We start from the raw sequence: 4852 nt of genomic DNA, 5'->3' as shown, positions 1-4852 counted from the left end.
ATTTGAGTGGGCATACTTAAGAAATCATACCCGAAGTGTCTCATACGTACTTGGATATGATTTAAATGCTAAATTCTGGAACCCTTAGGCCCTTTTGGAAGGTGGTGAGTGTATTTGATGAGAGAGACTGGGGTCATAGGTGGACAGAGGGCCTATCTGGTAGGCAGCCTCTAAGATGATCCCCAATAATCTCTACCTTCTGATATTCTTGCCCTGGTGTAGTTCCCTATGTACCAGGGGTGGTCTTTGTGTCTAATGTAAGTGATAGATCTAGCTCTAGAGGGAAGCCAGTTACTATGTCACCAGCTGTCCTGTGTAGTAGCCCATTTGGGGAGGGAGTGAGCCTTCCTGCCAACACCTACTAGGGAGATTGGAAGAAGATCCTCCAGACCCAGTCAAGCCTTATGACGACTAGAGCCCTAGCCTGGCATCTTGATTGCAACCCCATGAGGAACCCTGAGCTGGAACTACCCAAATACAACACTTTGATCTTCTGAGTTACAGACACAGTAAGATAATAAACGTGTTGTTTTAAACCACTACATTTGGAATTATTTGTTACAGCAATTGATAAGCAATACAAATCTCAAATAAATTAAGTTTATAACTTAAGGCTCCCTGGACTATTCAAGAAATGCACTTCCAGGATGCCGATCTACTGTAGGTCACCTCGTGTCTTTGATTTAACAAGATGAAGATATTTTCTAATTTCTTTACTTGGTGAATTCCTAAGTGACAGGACTACTTTTCGGGCATTCACTAGGGATGATAGTTGAGTTTTTCTCTCTAGATTATTATTAATCTGCATGTATGACACTGAGGACGTGTGGAGTGGTTCTCCATTTTTAGCGGGTCCTAGTGACTTCAGTTTTCCTCAATTTAGAAGCTGTTGAAGCATAAGCCCAAATTTGCCTCCATGAGCAAGAGCTGTAAAAGCATAAGCAACTGGGTGTTGTGGTGCTCTGCTTATCTGTGTTCTCATTTCCTTTTACATTTGTTTTACATGTCTCTTAGGTTTCTTTAATATTATATAACTTCATTGTCTAAAACAAACTTTTAAATAATTGATTTAGAACATATTTTAATAAAAGTACAAATCATATGGGTATAGGTAAATGAATTTTCACACAGGAAGCCTATGAGTAACCTCCATCTAGATCAAGAAATAGAATATTACCAGCACCTCAGAGACTCCCTTTATGCTGCCTTTCAGTTACTTTTCCCTTCTTCCTGTAAGGTAACAACCATACCAACTTCTAACAGCAGAGTTCACTTCTTCCTATCCTTTCAATTTGTGTAAATAGAGTCGTATTGTTTCCCCTCTTTTGTATTTGTTTTCTTTTACTCAATTATGCCTGTAAACTAATAATTGTTACTAAATGTAGCAGTAATTTCATTTTCATGGCAGTGGAATGTTCCATTGTGTTTTTATTATCCAATTTATTCTACCGTTGATGAACACTTACGCTGTTTCTATTTTGGGGCTATTATAAATAAACATCAAAGAACAGGAACTTTTTTTATATGTCACAGTGCACATATGTATTCATTTTGTTAGATTTATACACAGGAGTGAAATACTTTCACCTTTCACATTTACATCTAAAATCCATCAATATTAATTTTTTGTTTATGTAATTTATAGGTCAAAACTTATTTTTCCTGATTAGATATCCAAAGAATGTAGTATGACGTATTAAAAAGACCACCGATTCCCTCACTACTATACATTGTTATCTTTTTCATAAATTGTGTGTACAAATATTTGGTTCTGTTTCTGGATGCTGTATTTGGTTACACTGTTCTATTTTTATATCATTATGAAAATTGCCTACTATCTTAATTATCGTAACATTGTAATAAGCTTTGATATCTATCTATGTACATCCTCTCATTCTGTGCTTTTCAAGGTAGTCTTGGCTATTCTTGGATCTTTGCCTAGTTATAGAATGTTCAGAATGGAGCTTGTCAATTTTAACGACAATAGTGTCTTTTAATTTAGTTGCATAGACTTTATAATTTATTTTAAGGAGAATTGTAATCTTTTATTCTTCCATTCAATTAATGCAGTATATTGTTAGAATGATTTAGGTATTCTTTACATTCTTTTGGCAATGTTTTATTGTTTTCTGAATAGAGGTCCTGCACAGGTTTGTAAGAGTTATTTCTAGGTTGAAAATGTTTTTTGGAGCTATTGCGAATAATATCATCTTAAACATGTTATCGAGGCATAACATACATCCGTAAAACTCCACCTATAAGTGTAAACCTTGATGAAGTTTCACAGACTGAACACACTCATGTAAACAGCATCCACTGAATCAAATTATAATGTATTATTAATGTATTAAGGAGTGCAGTCTTAGGGAAGTCTACTTAGGGGAAGAAAGTGGGAAAACTTTATTGGTCACGGCCAGACATGGTGGCTCATACCTGTAATCTCAGCACTTTAGGAGGCCGAAGCGGGAGGATCAGTTGAGCTCAGAAGTTCAAGACCAGCATGGCCAAAACAGTGATACCCATCTCTACTAAAAATACAAAAATTAGCTGGGTGTAGTGGTGCACACCTGTAATCCCGGCTACTTGGGAGGCTGAGGCAGGAGAATCACTTGAACCAAGTAGGCAGAGCTTACAGTGAACCAAGATTGCACCACTGCATTCCAGCCTGGGTGACAGAGCAAGACACGTCTCAAAAAAAAAAAAAAAAAAATTGGTCAGCCACTGTATCCAACTGATCAAAGTTTTACTCCATAGAGCATTAATAGCCCTACATATAGAAGTTGTGCATGTGCAGATATCAAAGATCTCTCAGCAGCTCATGTTTCAACAGCAACAGAGAAGCCTTATAGTAGAAGACGAGAAGTTCAACAGAGGTGAACAGTGAAGTCCTGCTGTTTTCTGCACACAGAGGAAATTGGTTGCCATGACTATTGGGATAAAACAAGTTGCAAGGTAAGATGGCAAGAGAATCGGAGGTGGCACAAAAGATATGTCTGATACCCAAGAGTATGCTTGTCTTACAAAATATTTTAGGAAGTGTTCCTTTCTCTCTATTGCTTGAGAGTTTATGCAAGATTCATGTTATTTGTTTCATAAATATTTGGAAGAATTCACCTTTGAAGCAGCATAGGCCTGGAGTTTTCTCTGTAAGGTTTTAAATTACGGATTCATTTGTTTAATAGGTATAGGACTATTTAAATTTTCTATTACTTCCTGTATCAGTTTTTGTAACCTGTGTCTTCCTAGGAATTTTTTCATTTCATCTACATTTTTAAATGCATTGCCATGTTATTATTTATAATATTCTCTCATACACTTTTTACTGTGTGCAGGGATGTATAGTGATGTCCTTTTTTATTTACTTATTTTTAAATTTTTATTTATTTATTTTTTGAGATGGAGTTTCACTCTTGTTGCCCAGGCTGGAGTGCAATGGCATGATCTCGGCTCACCACAACCTCGCCTCCCGAGTTCAAGCAATTCTCCTGCCTCAGCTTCCCAAGTAAGTGGGATTACAGGTGTGAGCCTCCATGCCAGGCTAATTTTGTATTTTTAGTAGAAACGGGGTTTTGCCACGTTGGCCAGGCTGGTTTCAAACCCCTGACCTCAGGTGATCCGCCTGCCTCAGCCTCCCAAAGTGCTGGGATTATAGGCATGAGCCACCACACCCAGCCTTTTTATAATATTCTCTTATATACTTTTTGCTGTGTGCAGGGATGTATAGTGATGTCCTTTTTTCATTTCTGATATTAGTAATTTATGTGAACTCTTATATATAAGAATATATCTTATAGACTTGCTAGGTAGTTATCAATTTTATTAATATGTTCAAGTAACCAGTCCTTGGCTTTGTTTATTTTCTTTATATGTTTATTTTCCATTCCTTTTTTCTGCTTTTAACTCTCTTGTTTTCTTCTTTTATGACTTATAACATGATTTCCTGTTCTTCTAAAAGTCCTTAAAAGTTTATTTTTTTAAGCTTTTTTAAATAATGTATTAAAGACTATACCTTTGTCAACTCAAAAATCATGAGATGTATAAATTTGGAAAGAATACTTTACTTTTTAAAAATAGTTACAGCCTGTAAGCTGGCTATACTGAGAGGTTGGAAAGTGTAGCTTCCAGCCAAAGCCAGAAGGAGACACTTCAAGGGAGGAGGGATTGGGCAGGAGTTTTATGCTGAACAGGTTTGCTACACACACATATTTACAGGTTATAGGAGGAGTTATGAATATTTTCAAAGGGGGAATGTGCATATACATGATAAATAAACATGTAAGTTACATGTCACTTATGTTTATTATGTCACTATGGGGTTGAGACTTAATATTTAAAAATATTACAATTAGCCCCTATACATCAAAAGGTGAAGCAGGGACACGAAGGTAAAGCAGAGACATGAAGCAGCGTCTGTAAACTGGCCAGAACCGGTCTGTGGTTGGTGGTCTTTTTATTAGAAGTTACTGAAACTAGTCTGTTGTCTAATCAAAGCTGTAGTTATGGCTTGTGAAATGGAGGGATCAGTTAGTCAGTGTTTGATGGGTGGTAAGTTGTAACTTTTTTAAAAATATCGTTTATCTTTAAGCCGGTGTTTGTTTACCTGTTAGAGAAAAAGGAGAAAAATTAACCTTGTGGCAATTAGAATAGAGTTTATTTTTTAAGTGTATGGGTGTGTGACTTAACCCTTGTCTGGCATGGCCTTAGGTCTTGTTTATAATTTCCTACCTTATTGCCACAAAGAGTTTCTTTCTTTCTTTCTCCTTCCTTCCTTCCTTCCTTCCTTCCTTCCTTCCTTCCTTCCTTCCTTCCTTCCTTCCTTCCTTCCTTTCTTTCTTTCTTTCTTTCTTTCTTT

This window comes from Mandrillus leucophaeus, unplaced genomic scaffold (genome assembly GCF_000951045.1).
Source record: "Mandrillus leucophaeus isolate KB7577 unplaced genomic scaffold, Mleu.le_1.0 Scaffold392, whole genome shotgun sequence".
Classification (NCBI taxonomy): domain Eukaryota; kingdom Metazoa; phylum Chordata; class Mammalia; order Primates; family Cercopithecidae; genus Mandrillus; species Mandrillus leucophaeus.
The sequence above is the reverse complement of the archived record's forward strand: the minus strand, read 5'-3'. Positions refer to the sequence as shown.